Source organism: Amblyomma maculatum, chromosome 1 (assembly GCF_055883805.1).
Source record: "Amblyomma maculatum isolate TAMU_Amacu chromosome 1, ASM5588380v1, whole genome shotgun sequence".
Taxonomy (NCBI): Eukaryota; Metazoa; Arthropoda; class Arachnida; order Ixodida; family Ixodidae; genus Amblyomma; species Amblyomma maculatum.
Window position 1 is genome coordinate 418,272,047 of NC_139344.1, and position 22,986 is coordinate 418,295,032.

Genomic DNA, 22,986 nt, shown 5'->3' on the forward strand with positions numbered 1-22,986 from the left:
ATAGTTTTTTTTTTTTTTTTTTTTTTTTTTTTTTAAATACATACATTTATATATGGCATTTCAACGTGCTATAACGATGTTTACAGTTGACTAAGAGGCAGAACGCAATTCTCTCTGCAATGAATGGTCACCGATGAGTGCGAACTTCCATACTGACTATTCATATTACTGCTATGCCTAAGATGCAAGCAATTATGTCATTGTTGTTGTTAAACACTTTAGTTACACATAAAATTGAAGGTAAAAGGCGATGCTATTATGTATAGACGCGAGCTCTTCAGCCCTGGTAGCATACGCCGACCACAATTCATTGCAAATTTTGTACTGATGCCACCCTTGCTGTAATTGGGATTGCTTTTCTTTCATGCAGCTGGGCAAACTTGAAGTGCGCTTTATTTGGCTTCTGATCTACGACGCTGCGGATTTCCCGCTGAAGGAAACAACTAATGTCAGGACCCGAACATTGTGATCAAAATATTTTTTTTTCTCTCTCTATTCGAGATACTGCAGCCCTATTTAAGTGCCCCTTTTTAGTCTGGGGTTGTACGGCACCCGGCATAAACCAGTGTTTCGTAAAGCTTGTTTTACAGGTAACAATGCCTCTCGGTTATGGAGTAAAAAACAATTGGAAACACATTTCTGCATGGAAGCAGAGATAAAAGCTCTTCTAATTTCTTGGCTCTCATCAGTGCTTAGTGGCGTGCCTGTGCATCAGTGATATTTTATATCTAGAGTTCGTTTGCGTGCTTTCCCGTGTTTTAGCGGTTTAGGTACTTCGGTCAGTGAGTACAGAGCTCATGAATACAGCATGAGAGACTATGCTGACACCATCGCTTATCCTGTGTTAGCAAATGAGCATTTAGGGGTGCTTTTGGAAAAAGGTTTTTGTCTTTTCTGGTCACAACAATCCTTCATCGCAGATTTTTTTTATTACTGTGTTGAATGTCATTTTTGTCGCCTTGTTTCCTTGTTGGCTAAAGTTACGCTTATGCTTTGTATCCTTATCTGCTTTCTTTTCTTCTAATCTATTTCATTATATTAGTTCTTTATTCCACTCATGTAACCTCCTCGCTCAAACCTGGTATTTAGGTAGAACGAGATGAAAAACATGTTTTACATGAAGGAGCATGGAACAAGGGTAAATGGGGTACGCCTGAGTTATTATCGACCTGCGAACTGAGGCGTACCCCATTTACCCTTATTCAGTGCTCCCTCATATCAAACTCGGTATTATTTCTTAATAATACCCATGACGACGACTGGGATGCTGTTCTCCATGATGGCCCGACAAACGGTCCATAGAATATTTCTGGACATGTTCCCGTAACTTTATATATTTTAATGTTCAGTAAAACATCAAGTTTAAAAGGCATACGTGGGAACATTTGATTAATCCTTAACACGCAGGGTTATTCCGTCAGAAGAATAAATCTTACGGCGTTTTTTTTTTTTTTTTTATGAAACAGAGTTCCGTTAACAAAGGCCGTCTTTAGAGAGATTCGGAATAGGATTGCGGCTGAATACAGAAAAGCTGAAGAACAGTATTACGAAAGGCTGTTTAGCCCCGAGTCTATATGCCAACTAGAGCAAACCAGGACAATTAATAATGATATGCTTCGAAAAATCCCTAATCTCAACGGTACACACGAGGCCTTTGTTGATGGGGAATCGTTAATAGTGAAAAACATCAGTACACATTCATGTCTATAAAAAATATAATCCGTTGCATAAATAATACACTATATTTTCATTTTTCAGAAGAGCTATTTATTCATCACCAAATAATACTAATCAAGTCACTCTACAGTTGCCGTCCTATTTACGACTTGCGCATTGGCAAATAAAAATATCAGTGATTTTTAATAATCCTATCAGGTGGAACACTACTTTGTAATATCACTAAAACACATGCCTTTGAAAAACAGACCATTGCACACCGTCGAACCAATTACCTCTTACAGTCCTTCGTATATACTATTGTATTTCTACTAAATATACCGAATATTTGATTTGTTTGAAATGTTACAAAAGCGCGTGAAGTTTTATGTTAGCGCGCTCATATGACTGTTAGTTTTTCTTCACCACTGTTTTCTGTAAACACGTGATAGAAAAGGCTAATTTATCTGGTTAGTTGTACATATGCTCGTTAGAAATTTTGATATTGCTGTCACTGTTGCCTATCGCCGGATCTCTCACGTTGTCACGCTTTTGGCGGGGTGTCCGTAAACAGCTAAAAAGGCTGGAAATGAAGTTGGACAGAATGCAACTGAAAAGAACAGCCGGAAGGGCAACCTAACCAACGCGCTTGTGGATACATACCATAGCTGGAACTGCTTCATCCCATAAGTTACGCGGCAGAAATGGTAGGCAGTCAATATTTCCAATAAGTTACGTTTACGTGGTAGAGGCTTCGGCATTTTCCGCTGCAAGCGGCAAGTTGATTTATTGAAACTGGAGTGAGGTAAGTGGCGTCGTTTACCGCGACGGCCCTTCACAGCGAATGCCACTCCGAAAGAGCTTCTATAGCACATGAAACGGAGGCCCATCCTTTGCGGCTTTCCTACAAGCGTTCCCGTGGCCGTTTAGCGACTGACACACGCTGCCACTCTCCCGAACACATGTTAGCTCGAGCAGATCCTGTTTGCTTAGCGAGCGACACTCGGGCCGGCTTCTCGAGGCTGTAGCGCTCGCGGTCGTGAATTAGCATACGTGCAGCCGGTGCCAGCCAACGACTTCCGTCTTTTGCCCGCCTCTCTTTCGAGCAGTGGGCAGCTGCCGTCCTTTCGAGCTGGAATATCGGTATGCCTGCGGGGGCGGAAGGCAAGTGATAGCGTACACGGCGGGAGTGATCCGAGGCAAGGAGGGCAGGAAGGTTCTGGTTGTGAGGTTCCAGTCAGCCGTTCAGTGCTCAGCTGGAATAAGCACAGCAACGCATTGCCTCCGCGATCATTCCATCATGAGATGTGGAACCGTCAAATACGTGCCCATCGTAGCTGGAATTTGTCTCGGTGAGTGATCGATTGTCGTGGCGGCGTGGACAGGAGCAATAATAGCTCTGTCCATATGTGTGTATGGGCTTTTGCGTGTGCACGTGAGCCCAGCAGTGCTACAGACCCAGCGTGTTTGGCGGCTTTTTACAACTGTGACATGTCCGCGAAACGAATGAGCTTGAGAGCGCAGCGCTACGTGTTCCGGTCGTCCAGTTCTCACCCAGCCGATAAACAGGAACGTTAAGTGGAATCAGTGTTATATGTCACAGTGCGTCAGAAGTCTCGCGGTTGTTGGCTTGCTGCTGACTATGGCTCATTTTTTTTTTTTTTGGGGGGGGGGGGGGGGGGCACATTCACGTGGAACCGAAGAGTGAATATCGTGGTCAGATGTAATACACCGTAGAGGTTCTCTTCAGTAGCCGAGACTCTGAAAATGTTTCAGTCGAAAGGAGGCTTACAAATGATCCTTTGGTGCTCCTCAAGCACTGAAATTCATTAGCTTGTACGATTGCAGCAGAGATGCGTTTTATTAACATCCGCAAACTAATGAGAGCAAATAGAAGTCGCCGTGTACATAGGACTTTTTCCGGAAGATTTTAAAATGTCCATTGAGAAAATAATTTATTTATGACACCTAATGTATAGCTTTGATAATATGCCGCTATCCCTCATGTAATACCCGACACCTGGGGCCTTTGAGGTGTATTTTAAATAAATAAGATCAAAATAAAATAGGAGAACAAAGCTGTGTGATTAGCAGCGTTGGTACGATTCCTCAGAGTTAATGGTTAGAATGGTTAATATTCTCGATATAGCTTATAGTTTCCAGCGTCACGACACACGGCCAAAAAAGGCAAAATTCATACACAAAGGTCAGTAAAGCTGTCCTTTGAAGGGAGTGCCAAATTGCGATGAATGCAACTTTGTATATTAAACAGATTCTCGGCGACGATAAGTTGCAGGTCGGCAACTTGGTGTTGATTTCAGGATTCCTGAGGCTGTGTTGCATATTTACTCCTAGAGAACATGATTGGTTCCACTGAAGCAATACTATGCATCAACAATGTAGCACTGCTTTTCACGATAAAATGTACCATAGTACTAACATGTGAGATAAAGCGTGATAAAGGGTTTTTACATAACTTTTTGTGGAAATAGCAGATCAAGGTCTTTCAAATAATGTTTTGTGGCAAAGCGGATCAAAATCTTCCAGTACAATTTATGGGAAATAGCGGGTCAAGGTACTCCAAATATTTTCTTTGTGCAAAAAGCGGACGTATATTTTATTCAACGTTTTCTTACAACTTTTTACAGTCGTCCTGTCACCTTACGTCTGCCGCGGCACCGTAAGTGATTGAAATGCAATGTACGTTTTTGCATTGTAGGAGCACCGTAACGCAAATAGACAGGAAGAACAGATAGTACTCAGGGCTAAATTATGGTGGAAAAGGAACGGGGGGTTCAAATATCATGTAGGAGGGGAACAGAACCTTTTTTACTCTAACCTACCTAATATATGAAATCGCAGTACGAACTCACGTAAGGCTATCGTTTCTACTGAAAGAGACTTTCTCCACTAACTCGCTTTTGAGGAAGAAAAAAAAATTAAAAAAGGACTTCATTGAGTTCGTTTTATTTGTTGTTTCCTTGTATCTACGTCAACGAAATGCTGCCGTAATGCAAAAAATGTAAACCTGCATAGCTTTTTTCTGTTTGTTGGGATTTTTAAACCTGCTCATAATCAACTATATGTATTTTCATTAAAGACATTTTCAGACATGTTCTTGGATTACAGCTTTCAATCTATATAGCGCTCAGTTTATCATCTGTGTGTTGTTCTAAAAATTATACCTCGTGTTCATAGTGCATTTACAGCGCAACGTGCGTAATGATTCCTCGACTCTGATTGACGTGTTCGACTCAATAAATGAGAATCTTTGGACAGAGCCAGTGCCCAGTCACGGCAGCCCTTATCCAGTCAAGGCAGCGGCGGCCGTATCTAGATGGAACCAAACGCAAGGCATTCGTGTACTCTGCGATATCAGTACCTGTAATGAGCACCAGGTAACCGAGATCATCTGAAACTCTCCACAACGACGTCTCGCATGCCCACAGTTGCTTAGCGCCTGAATTGCTTTTCTCTAAGCCAAATTATCCGAGACGAAAATCATAATAAATTTCAAATGGAAAATGTGGCGCAAAGAGTGTTGCTATCGCGGGGCCAGAGGCTGCATTTGTGTTCCACGTGCTGTAAAACTTACATTAACATATTGTTGTATGTCATGAATCTAATTAATGGCATTGTTCTTTTATTAGCTGTGCCCTAGTAGTGCAAAAAGACGGAGGTATACCGCAGAAATTAAGAGGCGTGGGCCTAGATGTGCTTCAGCCGAACGTCCTCATTTGTCATGTGGCTCTGACAGCTAAATTTGCTGTTAAATTTCTAGAGAGTGCAACATATTTTAGAACGACGTTAGCATGAAGGCAATATTGGACCGTTATATTTTCAGTCAGAGAGAATAACAGGAAGTTGGAGTATGGATAAATTCCTTGCAGGAGGATTGTAAATTAATTAGCCATCAATATTCAGCGCATTACTTTGTCATTTGCTACCTGTAGCCTTCCCGGAAAAAGAAGGTAGAACGTGTTTTCTTTTTCGGAATGCTTAATTGTCTTACGATTGAATCAGAATCAGGTGCATTTTAAAGCATGGCCCGCTTTTATCTCTCACTGCGCAACAGATATCAAAACGGCCACTGCGTAAGTTTCTTTTCTTTTCCCTGTTCGGCCATCCTTTATGTTTCAACAGTGTGCGCGCATTACTAACGTTCGTAAGTGCCTCTTTGTAAGCCCTATAGTAATGAGACAAGATGGCGTCGCACACTACTTACGTGCAGTGGTAATTATTCGAGAGATTAGAGCATGCATATTATTTCCCATGTCTTTGAGAGAGGATGTATTTGTTAAAAAATATGTCCTGTCCTGACAAAGACCATGCTGTATCAGGGCTACTGCAGGGACAAGGTAATTATGATCCGGCTGCAACGCGTGTCAGTCGAAGGAGGCTGACTTCATTCGCTAATGGTTAGATTACAGAGGGCAAGTTCAGAGTCGCATGATTCCTTTATGACCCTGCGCACTCAGGCGAAACGTGATCACGGTGGGGAAGTCATTATACCCTGACACTGATAGGTGAATGAACGCTTGTCAACCCGAAAACATCGCGCCGAAATGAAATTAGGCTGTCGGTACCAATCCTGGTACTTTTTCACAAAAGGAAATATTGCTCTGAACTGTGCCCAATTGGCTTTATTACACCTATATAAAAATTCCACCCGATTGAACTGCACATTAACAAAGCAGGACTCAGACTCTGCGAACGAATGCGTATTTAGTGGGCGGAAGGGGGGGGGGGGGGGGGATCAGAAACGAACGGAGATAGAAGTGCTGAGGAGAAATGTTGCGGACTCGTAACGCCGGGGAGTAGTGGGTATGTATGGACCAATTTGTCCAGTTTACAGTGCTTTGATGGACAGAGGAAAACTGGAGGGTATTGTCGTTCAAAAGAAATAAGCCTTGGATTTCGAGACTCTTGGATCTACAGCAATTATACTTGCTCTCTTCTTTCAAGGACCGTTTCATGTGTACGTTTCGTAGTGATATATAGGAGACTGCAGCCTTAAAATGAAAACATTCAAAAGGCTGGAAGCGTTGAATGGTTTGGAGGTATAGAAGAGCTTTATATAAGGTTCCCAGCAATACTGCAAAATAATATAATTATGTCAACTATTAATGAAGCTTACATCCACGCGGCAGCAAAATTAGTTCAATATAGCAAATACACATATTTAAATAACTTCAGCATTACGATCTGACAAAGGCTTTGCTTGCATAGAGATATACGTGTAAGGTCATCGATAATCTATGTAACGTCAATGAAAGCGGAACATTTGTGTAAATTTACAGCTTTGCCTTATCAATAATTAGATTTGCACCTTTGTCTTGCTCAGTCACTTGACTTGTGTGACCGGAAGTCAAGCGACGCATTAACGTATTTCACGCGGTGGACTGCCGGTTGATGCCACCTTTTCCCCCAGCATTAGTTGATTACTTTCTTTGTGTTGCTTCACGCAGCTGAAAAGCTCTTCCAGGAGGTAAGTTCGTTAACATACGTCTGTTGGGAAGTTGCTGGACGCCTGATATCGCTATTGGTAATTCCACATTTCTTCTCAAATCGGCAGGTATATACGAAGTTATACCGTAAGTACTTGAATGACGTTTTGTGGGAAACGTTTTAGCAAAGTTGTTTCTGGTAAAAAGAAACTGCATAGGTTAGACATGTCGAAGTTGCTGTTGGCTATGGCTGCGTGAATGTCAACTCTAAAAATGTTCCCTCAAGGAGCGAGGAAATGCGCTTGTTATTTGGACTTCTAGTAGACGCAATAAAATGAAGTATTAAGGGGCAAAAACATGCGTTTTTCGTGTATGTTGCATGCTAACGATACCACTAGATGTAAAACTATATTCGTTAAAGTGGATAACATTATAACTAAGTTGCATCATATTATCTTCATTATTTTATAAATATATATTCTATCTTCTTTTCAGGGTTCTACAGATTTACCGACCAGTATGAGGTGCGTGACGCTGACATTTTGGAAACATTTGTTGGTGGTGATAAAAAGATACACACGATACCTGCGTTTCCTTATTTATTTTACCTTTCGGTACTGACATCATATGTCATTGAGGTACCCTTGCTATATAAATCACGTGAAATCATTCCGTCATATCATGAAACAAAAATAGCAACAGCGAAATTTGAGTCATGCATCTGCAATGCCTTCTTTAACCTTTAAATCTGCAATGAACATGGCGGTAACTCCATCTGTGTCGCCACGCAGTCTTCCATATCGGAGGATCTTTTCAAGAAGTTGGTCAACCGTGAGTGCACTTTTGCATCCTTTTGTAGGATAATTGCTAGAGTCACGCAAAATGTACAGAGCTCGTTCAGTCCAAAGTCTGTCGTAATACTATTAAGTTTGGCTCGGGAGATGTCGGTAGATGTTGAAATTGTTCGGAACACGACAGAATAAAAATGAAGGCCTGTATTTCACTGATTAGTACTAGGTAATGAATCTAAAGTAACCCTGTGGTTGTGGGTTAGTACTAACCTATAATTGATTGATTACTCATCTATAATAAAGGTATTACAAAATTAAAAAAACAAATAAGGAAAATAATTAAATTGAACGTACTGAGTTATTGCGTCCGTCGTGACCAAAAATTTGATAGTGATGAGCTGTTCAATTTTCCTTCATAACTAAAAAACTGAAAGGGATTAGACATTGTGCCACAGTGCATCGTATTAAAAGTCGTAGACTATCGTAGATAAAAAAAAAAAAGATGAAGCAAGCGAATGCAAGCTATCGCGCCTACTCTAAGCGAAGCTTAAGCATCCTCTTAATTTATTCTGGTCAGATAAAAAAGCAATCATTAAAAATGGAATAGTGTGTGGCAAAAATAGTCAATTACCGTGCCAATATATAAAAGCAGAAGAGTTAGCCTCAGCCCACGTGCCTATTGTGTCTACAAAAAAAAAAAGACTTACATATTACAAAAAAGGTGCTATTAAAAAACACGCGACGATAAAAAGAAATGTCCTAGCGTATTGTTTTCCCTTCAGCTTTTGTAAAAACGGCCATTAATGTTCGGCACAACAACTCATTTGGACATCATATTAAGGCGGGGGAAAATCCTGAAAGTGCCTCTGAGTTGTATGGGAGACACAAGAAAAAGAACACTGACGCAAACAATAAGGATGAATTATTTCTCGGAAGTAACTTCTCTGTCAACGGGACAATGTACATTGGGGGCAGCTCTAAATGTTTGCTGAGACCATTCAATTTCTCGATTATTATCATTTACTGTCACTTGTTATGCGTGGGTCCGCGGATGCGCTCCGGGTCGCGTTAGACGACTCTGATTGACACACGTTCGACAATGCTGTATTTCAGGCAGACATGATGACGCTTTATTTCTGGCAACTCTCTAGAGCAGCCAGGCTGCTCACAACCACAACTTTGGCGGCATATAGAGGGCGCTATCTTCTGCCGTATATAACAAATATAACACATTCGGAGGCGTTTGATTGGCTTTCGCAAAAGTGGTATGACACTTCATTCATCTCGCCTACCATAGAAAAAGCCCACATCTGGAGGTTCAGTGGCCCTAAGTAGCGGCATGCAATAATTAAAAAAAAAACTGTTTCCGAGTGTTGGTTATGTAAGGTAGCGAAAGCGTCCCAAAATCTGCTCAAACAACATTCAAATTGAAACAAATACAATGAATCTCCCTTGGATGGATGGATGGATGGATGGATGGAATATAGGAGCGTCCCCTTTGAAACGGGGTGGTAGCAGTAGCTATCATGCTCATTTTTCTCCCTATATCTTAATTATTGATTTAGAATGGCTAACTAAACCATCATTCTATTTATTAAATTTTTTTTCCTACATTACTAACATTATGTCACTTCTCTGCTTTTAAGCCACCAATCTTCCAGTCGTTTTTTGCTAGTTTCCACCGCCGGGTTATTCACCCAGGCACTGTTATCTCTAAACCCCAGAGCTTCAGGAACGGTGATTGCGCCTGCACCAACTTCCGGATGGATACCATTACATTCGAGTATAATATGGTCAACTGTTTCACTGGAGTTTCCACATACAGCACATGCGTCATCTCCATTGTTAAATTTCTTTTTGTAGCTGCGTGTTCTAAGGCACCCTGATCTAGCTTCGAAAAGTAGGGCACTGCCTCTTGAGTTATCAAAGAAATCTTCCTTCCTGATCTGCATTTTTCACTTTCGGTATAATTCCACACTCTGTTTCTTTTCCATCGAATTTATCCAATTTTTACCTTCTGTGTTTTTCACCTGCTGCTTAACGCTCTTTATTTCTTCGTCCTTGTGACCAGCATACTTACTCATGGGCCGCCATCTAGGGAGATGAACACAAATCACCATGGCACAGCAGTTTCGTGCAGCTGTCGACTGTGAGCCGCAAATGAGCCTGGAGCCTTGTTCACATCTAAGCTGTGCATTTTAATCGAAATCATTAAAATTAGAAATAAAGTTGGAGACATCGTACAACGGAACATAGAACGAGCACATAGAGAAATGAGGCATGAAACTCGCAATTCTTTCGCGTTTACACACGCAAGGAGGCTTAAAGGCAACTCCGGTGGTTATTTCATCATTTTGTGTTTTTAGTTGAATTACATTCCTCGGCATATCCTGACTCCAACACAAAAAACCGTTTTTCGAAATTCCAATTAGAAGTATCTTTAAAAAAGAAAACATCACATCGAAACCGAAACTGCTTTCACGGCCAGACACGATGTCCCGGTTGACGAAATGGTGACGTCACAATCAGTGTTAGAAGAACACTTGTACGTGCGTTGGATGGTGAAAATAAAGTAAGGAAATCATGATGCACTGCATAAAATGTCGGAGGTAGTTTAATATAAGCCTCACAATTTCATAATCACGCGAGAAGTGGACAGTAACGCCAGTATGCTGTTTGTGACGTCAGAAACTCATTGTTGCCCGCAGAAATACTCTCAACTTAAGCCATGAAAACGGCATATTTTAAAGCCGTGTTGCGCGTGAACGGATTATCGTACGGCACCCAAATTTTGCAGAATGCGTCAGGACAGAGAGGAGAACTTATGATGAAATTTGTAGTAGAATATTCAAATGCCAAAAAACCTCCGGAGTTGCCCTTTAGGTACACCCTTGTAATTTTTTCTTCTCTCATATTAGTGAAAATAATCGCAAATGCTCTTGTGAAGTAAGTGGAAGGGACATCCGCTCAAATAGATTCAATGAACGGTCTACGTACTCTTGAAGGTTTGAATAATCAACTAACCAACATTGAATTCTGCCGCTTTTAAAAGCGGAGCTAATTATGCATGAGATACGGCGTATGTTCTGCTACATTTTATGTCTCTCTGTTTTTCGCTTACAAGGTTTCATCTCTATGGCAAAGGCGCTTGAAGTGAGTATTTACACTTTCTTTGACAGCTTCAAGGACGCGTTCATAATATTGGTTGCCAACTCTGTTTTCGTGAACTTCAGCAGAAAGTGTTATGAGTAATGCACTGCTTAGAGAGAGAGGTACCGGCTATGTTATGTCGCATTAACAAGTTTACACCTCAGCGAGTGAGACAAAACTCCTTATTAAAATCGGCGTGAAAATTACGTGAAAACAAAGCGTTACGTTTTAAAACTGTTCTCTTTAACCTTAAACGAGTGTATATTATAACTAGTGAAACGGCTTCCATAGTCTTATTCTTCTGTTCCTCCAACTTTTTAATTTCAGGGTTTTCTGCGCTCAAAGTACGTCATCAGGGTAAGGTATTGTGAAAAAATCTAACAGGAGGGATGCTGGCGTGGCTGCTATAGATCAGTCATCATTATTCACAATATATAAAAAATGATATTTGTTCTTTTACCAATTGATTGATTCTCAGAAGGGGTTCGTCAAGAATGCCCAAGTGCTGTGCGACATCTGTGAACGTTAAAAAACATCGCATGGTATAAATTAACTTGAAGGAGTTTACTACTGCCCTTCTCATAGCCTCGAATGGAACGTCGCCTCATCAACTCTCATAAAACCATTCTACAAACAACAAAGAATACTTTCCCCAGTGTCTTTAGTTTGTATACTTGAACATAGTGGAAGCTTGTTAGAACGCAGAAATATTCGTAATCCGTAAGAAAGAAAACGTTAAAAACTTGAAAAACTGGGCACTGATTACGTACGTCGCCTACATGGTGTACTTATGCAATAGCTAAAAGAATTGGAAAAACCTTAGACTCTGGTCAACTAAACCACTGCGCTGTCTTTCTGAAAGGGTACCAGATAATATATCATTATCAAACTATCAGTCAGAAATCTAACCTCCTTTATACCATCCTAGGCTGCGACAAAGCATTTTACTAAGCAGAAATCTCAGGGCGCATGTATACGCATCGCGTGTAAGGGTGTTGAAGACGCCCGTGTAAAGGCGTTGAAAAGTAGGGAAAGGAGACCAACTGGTTAAGAATATGATTTGAATTGAACTAAAGTTATATAGAGACGTTTAGAAGGAAACAGTACAAGAGGCAGTGAAACGTTTGTAAGTGGTAACGAAATAATATCGCCACTTATATTGGGAAAGGGAAGGGGGGGGGGGGGGGGGCGTCGGTGGGCCGATCCGTACATCGAGAGTATAAGAATAAGGGGGCACTTAAGCTATACCTTCAAGAGTATGACGCGACTGAGTTTTAGGCTACGGTCTACCTCCTCTTCTTGCAGATTCTGGTTCACGTGCTTAATCATCAACCTGAATTTGTGCTTGTTCTCAAACACACTCATTAGCAAGCAGTTGTTATTTACCGCACTGGGTCAAAGATTACCCGGCATAGAATTTATGCCTGCTTCATACACGACGTACGAAACTGCCTGCTTGGCCGAGGAGTAGCGTGTCTAATTAGGAACTCGAGGGTTCCCATGGATTCTGTTTCCGTCTAACTCACCCATTTCAAGGAAGCAGCCCGCGCTTACAACGTCTGCCGTTTCGGCCGTGTCATATATATAGGGCCTCGCGAGAACGCACTGCCTTCCGCCAACTACCACTCGCAAGAGCCACCACGTCCGTTATATTTTGCACACTACGACGACGCAAACGGGAACACCGGATTATCTGGCGCTGTTTCGCTAACGGCGTGCATTCGGAAGGCATTTTAAGACTAGGAACAGCAACTTAGCAGTATCCGTGAATAGGAAAGTACGCGCAGTGGTTGTGGCTTGTTAGTACTAAACTATTGTGAAGTAACTTACAAGCTAATCTACCGCTGAAAATAAGTTGTGGACAGGAAAAATGACAATATTAGATGCGAGGGAGTGCAAAGTGAGCGAGAGAACAGACACGAGTAAAAGGCGTGCTAGTCGATAAGAAAAACAAAAACAAATAAGAGCTTGAAGAGAGTGTGGAGGTCAGAGAGAAATCATGGTCCTGTTCATGGACCTATCGCTCGTTCGTTTGCTCGTCCGTTCGTTCGTTCGTCCGTCCGTCCGTCCGTCCGTCCGTCCGTCCGTTCGTTCGTTCGTTCGTTCGTTCGTTCGTTCGTTCGTTCGTTCGTTCGTTCGTTCGTTCGTTCGTTCGTTCGTTCGTTCGTTCGTTCGTTCGTTCGTTCGTTCGTTCGCTCGCTCGCTCGCTCGCTCGCTCACTCACTCACTCCCTCACTCACTCACTCACTCACTCACTCACTCACTCACTCACTCACTCACTCACTCACTCACTCACTCACTCACTCACTCACTCACTCACTCACTCACTCACTCACTCACTCACTCACTCACTCACTCACTCACTCACTAACGCTCATCTAGACCATTAAGACTGAGCAGTGCGGGGCGAGGCCTTCATGTCTGCTCACATGCCATGCAATGTGCTCTCTTGTCTGTGATAGGGGATTCGGCGCAACACAGCCCTATTTCCCATCTACATCGCACCAGTAAAAAGTGAGTGGATATTCACGTTATTCCTCCCATGAGAATCGATTCTCTTCACTGAAAACATATAACTTTCCTGAAGCGGCAACGTGTGTTTGCCACCGTTTCAGCCAAGTACAGCCTTGACGATGTAAGCTCCATTTATTGATATCGTGACGAACCATAATCTTAGAGATAATATTTGGGCAGCAGGTTCACCGAAACTTTCAGTAACATGCTGTTTCTTATCGTGTTCTTGTGAACCAGGTGAACCGCAAGCTGCTTGGTGAGTAAAAGGCTTTGATTTCTTTCATTTCATATCCTGTACACCGTTCATGAAAATTAAAAGGCTGAAAACTGACATTGGGTGCTCGATGGCCTGTGAAAACTGATTGTGATTTAATGTCATTCGTTGTATTACAGACTACTTGAGCACACTGGCTCAACTGAGGGTGAGAAACGGTGCTTGACTTAGTCCTTTTTGCTTTTTTTTTTAGATTTATTTCCAATACCTCAAAGACTCCAGGAGTGCGGGGTTTTACATGAGGGGTGGCCTTTTTAACTCGGAGGGGTGGCGTTAACAGCTGGCGTTTTTAACTCGGAGGACAGAAATAGTGTACTGGATAGCTGCTGTTTAACTCAAGGCCTTATGTCTGCTTCATGAGATTGTTGCTACCAAAGACGTGAAGTTGCGCCTGGAAACAAATTTTTCATGCTCGAATAAGAGGAAATACTCCGTTCTTAGATGTAATGAAGCACAAGCAAGTAAGCTTTGTGACCTTTGACTCTTAGATGTAGACTGTGTGGCATGAACACTCCTGAATGTTGAATGCAAAGCGCAAGTCAGTTACCCAACCCGAATCTGAGTTTTGTCGAAATCGCATTCGCATCGTGTCGGCACAGTTTCTGCCCAGAAATAAACAGATATAGACTGGAAATATCTTTTTATAAATGTGTTGACTTGTGTCTCAAGGACAGCTTTAACAGGTTCCCGTTTAAAGAAGTTAAAGTTCATTTGCATTAAGTATATAGTACATGATATCGGATGAAGAGGAAAAAAAAAGGTGTCACTCACAAGATACAGCTTGACAAAGCCTCATACCACCCGATTAGCATTTAAGCAAGCATGAGCAGATGCAATAAAGTCGGTAAAGTACAATAAGACATTATTAACATCAGAGTGTTGACAAATGGAAACTCTGGCAGTATTAAAGTGAAAATAAAGTTATAAGTTTAAGGCATAAAATACAAGCGACATCACAATGCGAAAAAAAAAGTGCCAAATTCTTCAATTACGATAATAACATTGCTATATCAGACTTCAGTGATGTACCAGGTGTCCCAGCAGACTTGTATTGAGGGTTAAAAAATTAAATATTTGAGACAGGTCAGGGAAACAAGTTGCATACAGTTGCCAGGCGCCTTGCGCATCACAGGCAATATTTTGTTTCAGAGTGATTAGTTAGTTGATGAGATTAATTTTTTATTTTATTTGGTATTGATAATGTGATTTGCAAAGTTGGAGAGTACCTTCAGAAACCCCCATTCCATGTATTTGCGATAAGGAAAGTCGGAAGTGCATCTTTTCTTCGAGCTGCAAAAAAGCCCGCGAAATGCAAAACAATGATGCGACAAACGCATTCGCGCACAACGACTGCGCTACTCTTAACCGTGGATTGAGTGAATTGGAACTATCTGCGGCCGTGATTCGACGGCCCAACTCCAGCGTTAAGCCAATAAGTTCGGAATGGATGCAGCTTGCACAGTGACATGCGCCGACAGGCTCACGCGCTCAAGAAACCACCGCAGACTTGCCACTGCAACGGGGCGTGCAGCTACGACTTCAGGTGATTTTGTTCACTCAAGCCTAGCTTGAGAACAATTAATCCGCGATCACGGATTTTGCCGATATCTGTCTGAAGACGCTCCCTATCTTTCTTTTCGTCAACTTGAAGAGGAGAAAGAGTAGGTAGCGACGCGAGCGTCGCGCGGCGAATCATTAAGGAGGTGGAGCGGCAGCACAGCTGCAGCAGAAGCCGCTCTCTCCCCTCATCCATCTCTCAGTGAACTTCAAGAGGAGGAAGGGAAAGTGGCGACGCGACCTAATAATGAGGGGGCGAAGCGGCGGCATAGATGCACCAAGTAAGACAGTGAGAGAGGAGCGTGTCAGTTGCGGGCGTGGCAGCCGTCACTGGTCAGCGTTGCACAAGCGTGTGTTACTCCGGAGCGAGCAGTCGTGTGTCACTCGCGCGTCCTCAACTTCGGCATCTTTCCTCTCGCATCAGTCACTCGTCAGCCTTGACGTTCACGGGCGGCGCTCCCCGGATCTCGGCTGCTAGCTGCTCGCCGCGTCGTGAAGCAGCTTGTGCTCAAACTGACACTACCCTTCAAGCTCGTTTCCCTCTCTCTTCTCTCTTTCTCTCCCCCTATCATTGCACGCCAGGCCTTCCGGCCCGCAGAGCAGGGCATTGTAAAGGGGTACATTGTCCATGTTTTCGTTCTTTTCTGAAGATTGTGTAAGGAAAGCTGAGAACGCGGCTGCGCCATGCGTTTGCTTCGCGTCGCAATTGATAAAGCAGGGCCGTCTGGTACTGCGGCGCAGGTTCGCCGTGCTCGACGTGCTGAAGTACAAGGGTTACGAAGGCAGCGGGATCGTGAATCTACCGATTTTGATACTGCAACTAAACTGTGCAAGAATCTAGAAGCACAAAGAAGGAGGAAACGTGCCGAACCTGCTCGCAATTAAGTAAAATTACACTTCGCAATTAAGTAAAATTAAGTCGTTATTAAGTAAAGCATGTCACTACTAGGTAACTGCCTAATTAAATATTTCCGAAACAAAACATTGCTTGTGGTGCGCAAGGCGGCTTGGAGCTATATGCAACTGTTTTCACTGGCCTATCTCAAATATTTATTTTTTAATTTGGTGTTTTGGGGCTTAACGTCCGAAAGCGACTCAGGTTATGAGAGACCCATAATGGAGGACTCTGGAAATTTCGACCACCTGGGGCTCTTTAACGTGAACTGACACCTCACCGCACACAGCGCACGGATGCCTAGCTTTTCGCCTCCATCGAAAGGCGGCCTCCGAGGTCGGGAATCGATCCCGCATCCTTGGGCACAGTAGTCGAGCGCCATAACGACTGCGCCACCCCGGCGGGGCTATTTAATTTTTTAACTCTTGGCACTAGCTAGACGAGACACCTCGTATATGCAAACAGACTGTCGACACTCACAGCCTGGTTAAATTTTACTTGCCAAAAGCAGTCCACCTTGCAAAAGAAGGCAATCTAGTCTAGCTTTACAGGTTGGTCTTTTGACGTTGATTCTTTTCTTGAGGGGTTTGCCATCACCCTTTTCAGGCTCAACGTGTGGCACCTGATGCAGTTGTGGACACTTTCGACAAAGGTAGGTAAAAAAAAAAAAAAAAGAAAACGTCTTTCGACTGTTTTTTTTTTTTTGTGCGAAAACAATTACCTGTTTGTGGTTAACTTTTCGTGCACACTTTATGTTAAAGGATAATTCTGAATAACTATCCAGAAGCGATCCCAATGAAGAACGGTATTGTAATCTACTTTTAACGAAAAAAATTCGACTTTTACGTTCCTGTGCGCGCCTCTTCGGGCTCAATCTTCATAACAATCTTCTTTTGTAGTGCCTCAGTCTATAGGGTTGGTGTTGTAAAAAAAAATTAAATAGAAATTGTTTATAGGGCACTCGCAGTGAAGGGAATGAAAAAAAAAAGTTAGAGCACTGTGTTTTGCGTTAATGTATTGGACCTGCTAACATGCTAGAAGAAAAAAATCTGAAATAGCGATGCGACTAGAAAGGTCTGGAGGAAAAAAAAGTAATATAATTTAATAGAGTGATAAGTTGGAAGCAAGCATGCAAAATTAAAGATTAAATACATTTAAAATTCGCGGCTGATGAATTGGAGGCGCATGAGCATAAAAGGAAACGAGGATGAAAATGGCGGGATTGGATAGCAACATCTTGATGCATGTGAGGCAGCAAAATTTTTTAGACCATCTTGCTGCAGTTTAGTAACTGCTAAGAGCAGTGTGTTCAAAGCGCGCTTGCTTACCTCTCCAGTATCTCAGATTTTACGTGTTGTGTTCGAAGTGCAGTGCTGACATATACAGTGTGGCGACGAAGTTGTGTTTTTGTATTTAATTTGCCACTTTACGACCTGCCAACACTGTGTCATCTTCACCGATGTAATATTGAGTAACGATGTTTTATAACTTATTTTGAACCTTCAATTTTAATTCTAATAGCATTTTTATCACGTAAACGTTGATTTCTTCTATTTTTGTGAAATGATAACTGGCCAGTATAACGTTTCTGATCTTAGTCTAGAGTTGGCATTTTCTTAAAGCTATATTTTGTTATATATTTTTGAAAGCTGCGGCTTGCTTTGGACGGTATAAAAAAGGAGTGAACTTTACAATAGCACCACCGTTATACTCTTTGTGTGTTTGCGCGAACTTAACCCCATATGTTCGCTTACAGTTTACGCCACTGCTATGGATTCTATCATGGTAAGAGTCACTTTGGAAGCTAGTGCACTGCGGGGCAAATTGTACATTGCAAAATCTAATTAAAATGCCAAACATAATAAACAGCTTGAGTAGTGAGAGAGCGAGATGTAAGGAGCAGGTAAGGCGTACTCGTCGGCCGGAGTTCGCTGTGTGCAACAGTTTCGTCGACCACTTTTGATGGACATGGTGCGTAACAGTTACGTCAGCACGAACCTGAGCAGATACAGCTTTTTAGCAAGTGTGATTTGAGAATAGCACAATGACGTACTTTGGAATACCATCAAAGATCGCTGTTTTACTCTTTGCGAAGGGAATGACTACTTTAACTACTCAGAAAAGAACAAAAAAAGGGAAGGAATTAGAAGTTTTGGATTGGTTAGAATACTTGTATAAGCGTTTTCATCCGGAGACGTCTTGCTACAATCTAACCTGCTATCAGAGGTGTGACTGTTGTCAGGAAGCTTGTGGTAGCAATTTTCAGGCGTGGCCGTTACGCAATGCTGTTTTTTTTTTTTTTGAAGGAGGACCGGCATCTCACTGGCGAAAACACGAACACGCACGAAAGGAGGAATGAATAATCGTTATATTCGTTATCTTTTGAAGCGCCGTGAATTTTCACTCATTCACAAGCGAACGGTATGAGAAACCCAAGTATATACATTGCCGTAATGTCCCTGCTCGAAACACTATCAACTAGAGTGAAGTTCGCGCGATCGAAATTCGTCCATCAGCTACTATATAACGCCTTTAACATGGACTTATCACAGTATGTTTCGTTATTACATTAATGAGACTTAAGAAATCAGTGTGTGAGTACACCGAGTACTCATATCACAATGACAAACTTAATCATTCTCTCCGCTGGCAACAAGAGAATGGGATCTCCTACATGCATTTGTTAAAAATGTTCCTTCACTTTCAAGCTTTTGTTCCTAACTACATGCCACGCTTGGAAGAGATATGAATCGGTTTTCCAACTTCGCTTTATTTTAGAGCGCAGCTCTTTGGCGCCCGTTCCTGGGTTCCGCGTCGGCGTCCACGTCGGCATCGTAACCAGCTCCGCCCCCCTTAAGCCCCCCTTTTTCTGCGTGGCGCCGACCGCGCGTGTTATCTGATTGTTGCGCGCGCTCCCCCGTTCGCTACTTGCTTACCCGAATTTAATAACTCATTTTCAGCTTTCTTGTGCTGCATGATTTGCCTATTATAGTATTTCGGTAGAACTGCTTTGGCTATATTCATCATCTTTTTTAGACATTATAAATTTAATGCCCGCCTGCTATGAACTCAACTAGACTGGCAGTACGGCAAATAAAAAAATAAATGGTTCATGAATTATTGCGTTGAACGTCCCAAAGCGACTCAGGCTATGAGAGACGCCGTAGTGGAGGACTCCGGAAATTTCGACCACCTGGGGTTTTTAACGTGCACTGACATCGCACAGCACACGGGCGCCTTGCTTTTCGCCTCCATCGAAAAGCGGCCGCCGAGGCCGGGATTCGATCCCGCGTCCTTGGGAACAGTAGTCGAGCGACCTAACCACTGCACCACCGCTGTGGGGCCGAGTGAATACAAATAAATAAAATTTGTAAAACGCTCAGTAAGTATGGCTTAATATTCATATGGACTGGACCATTAATGAATGTACGTGTGGTCTGTACAAGGGGGCTTTCTGTATGCGGCAAACAAATTTTTGTAACGTCTTATTTCCACAATGTTTGTAATATTACGTGGCTTAGAAAAAAGGATACCGTAACGATTGTTTGTTTTAGCAGCTAAGGTGGGTGGTACACTAAGCTCACATTCAGCAGCAGCTTGAGCACCATGATTATTAACACCGCTACAGCACCTTACTCTTCGTTATGCCACACTTTTCGCACGAGCCTACTTACAGAACAATGAAAATTTTTGCTCTTCGTAATTGAGCAGCACAACTGGGCCCATTTGTACGTAAATGCCACTGGGACTAACGTTAATGAAACTAGCGTTTTAGAGCGTGTCGTTTTCTTTGTGTTTCAGTTTATTCGTGGAAAACAATAAATTGTCCGGAGAAATAAAAGAGCCTGGGGAGAAATGCGGGGAGGGAAAGTACGGCGGGGGTGGACGACCGCGCAGCGATCACAGTGAAGGAGCAGTAGAGTACGGCATGAGTGACTGAAACTTTCATGCTCCATATGCGGCGAATGGTGCGAACTTCAGACGAGCAGAGGGGAACGACGCCGGCCAAGAACCATGCCGCCGCTCGGCATAGCATGTTCCGTGCTCAATCTTCTATGGTTTCAATATATCTGCAGTGGCGTTCAGGTTTCGCATTGCCGAGTTCCACAATTTTCGAACACATAGCTTTGTCTCATCAAGAAAACCGTTGTTTTTCTTAGAAACAAAACATAATCAAAACACGTTAGCATTATTATTATTTTTTTTTGTGTGGGGAATGTATATTTGCATACATCACTTGCTTTCTTGCCTCGCAGAGGATACTGGACGACTAACCGGAAGACATTCTGCTTTGCCACGAAGAACATCAAGCGCAGCAGTACATGCAGAAGATGACGTGGCACCTACAACTGCTTCGAGCCACGAAAGCTGTTGAGAATAAAGTTTAGAGGTAGAGCGTACAGCCTGCGATCAGTCTTGAACCCCTGCAGTACACGGATTACAGGTTTTCAGCGATAGCTTATACAGCTCGTTTCGCCGAAAAGCCGTCGGCGTCGTAGTTATCGGCACCCCGTGTCTTGAATAATGGGGGACTGCGTAAAGAAATCGTATCATGTAATTCGTCGTTCTAGTGATTGATGATGGGTTGGTGTGCGGATAGGCGATGACAAGTTAATGAAGTAATTGTAATTGGTGAATTGATAAATTAGGGAATAAAAAAGAAATCTAAAAAATGGTTAAGTTGTCAAAATGCTTAGAATAAAAAAATGCAATGGTTAGTAATGCGAATTATAAATGTGTAGAGCTTTTAATTGATAAATAATAATTTGACATAATTTAAAAAATGAGACATTGAGGAAAAGGGGGCTTGAAGGTATCAAAATGCTCAGAACAAAAAGCTTATGCTTGATGATGATAATGAAATAAATTTAGACTATGTAACTTATCAATAACTAATTGAAATAATCATAAAAAATGAAAATCTGGAAAGAAGAGGAACTTAAAGGTGTCAGAATACGCACAAAGTAAAGACAATGCTTGAGGATGGTAAGAAAATGTTGAGTGTGCAAATGATCGATTAATTGAAATTACTGAAAAAAATTAGGTGCGGCTTAGCTTGTGATTAAATCTGAAGTTACGCGAGAGCTATCTGCATGGCAACGTTTAGGTTCGGCTTGAAAGTAGTGACATGGCTCTTGCACATAGTGGTTTACTCTTTCAGCTTTATGCAAGAGGGGGCACTTTTGACCCCTAAAGTGCGATGCGGCAAAGGCCTCTACCGCGGAGGGGTCCGAAGCCTTCCGCTACGGCACCTCTTTCTCTCTGTTTCCACTCTCACCTTCGCGATGACGCGATAGCGCAAGCTACCAGCCAACATTTAAAGCCCAGTTTTAACCGAGCAGTAAGAACGTGCCTGCGTGGCCTAGGAATAACGTAAATGCAAGGGTTTTGGCAGGCTCATTCTGTGATGACCTTTCAAAATGAAAGGAGAGACCCGAGTTGGCAGCTCCTGCAAACGTAATGCCAGGAAGCCCTATGTCCAGTTACTGCTCGGTCATGTCAGCTGCCACCTATCTTCTCCCACGACTTCTTCTTTCTTCTTTCTTTCCGGCACGACGAAATGGAGAGATTGTGGCCAATGTAGCTCTAGCTACAAAAATTGCTGGTGGCTTAGCTCAGCTAGGCCTGACCATAATAGCGAAAGTTATGGTTATTGCCGGTTTTACTTGTGTATGTATTGTGTATGTGTATGCTGACGCCGCATCTCATCCGTAGTTACCGGGACGGAGCGTTAACCACCGGACTCTCAACGGCGAATTGGCCGTTGCGCCAGTTCGTTAAATGTCGGATCTGAGCGAAGGGGCTACTATAGGAGACATAAATCATTCGGCGACAACGTTCAAAACCGGCAAGCCTGGCGGCAACATCGGATACCAATACCAATGGCTGACACTATATAGTGGGACTTTGTATACTCAATAAATGAACCCTTACATGTCGCGAACAGACTCGAAAGTGTCAGCCATAACTCGGGAAACGCTGACTGTGGAGTTATGTATATGAATGTATTCACCGGTGTCAAGACCTACACACGAAATCAGACTGGTTGCCCACAAATTCCGCCTCAAACACACGCCTAGCAGAGGAACTGGCAGACTGTCGGAGGGTGTGATCAGTTAACTGCCGACAGCCGTGTTTGCAGCGTCTACAGTTTCGTCTACTGACATTTCGGAATCGACACGTTGTCGTCGCTCCGCGGCGTGGTGGCGTCCCTTTGCGAGACATTGCTCTCGCTCTTTGGGCGTCTCGTCCACCCGCTTAGTCTTTCTTCCTCGTTTTCATGATGTGAACCCTCATCTTGCACCATGCGACTACTTCTGGACCGGAAGATTCAATTTCCCGCAGCCTGTAATGCTGCCGTGGCGAGCACGACCGCTCTCCTTCCACAGTGCGCGTCTGAGGAGCGAACGCGCCATCGCCCTGCTTATATCCCAGCTGCGTGGCGCGACTCGGATCATGCACCGTGAGGCGCATAGAGAAGCGATGACGCCACACGCGGCGGACTCTGTGTGGCTTCGGCGCAACTGGTTGTCATGGTAATGGCGCATGCGCAGTAGTGGCCTCTGCCCGACTCCGCGAAATGCGCATCTACTATCCTATGTAGCTTTCGCTTCAAAATGAAACATTGTATAAAGGAAGGTTCAAAGTTGCCAGAATTCACAGAATGCAAAGCCAATTCTTGATGATGCTAAGTATCGGTGT

The 22,986-nt window shown here is 42.9% G+C and overlaps 1 long non-coding RNA gene across 1 annotated transcript; it reads left to right on the plus strand.

Annotated features, from left to right (window-relative positions):
- Nucleotides 1-2,898: 2,898 nt before the first annotated feature.
- LOC146209183 (uncharacterized) lies at nt 2,899-22,615 on the plus strand. Its single transcript, XR_014703419.1, has 3 exons — nt 2,899-3,008; nt 16,891-16,936; nt 20,541-22,615. It is a non-coding gene; the product is annotated as an uncharacterized LOC146209183 (long non-coding RNA).
- The last annotated feature ends 371 nt before the right edge of the window (nt 22,616-22,986 follow it).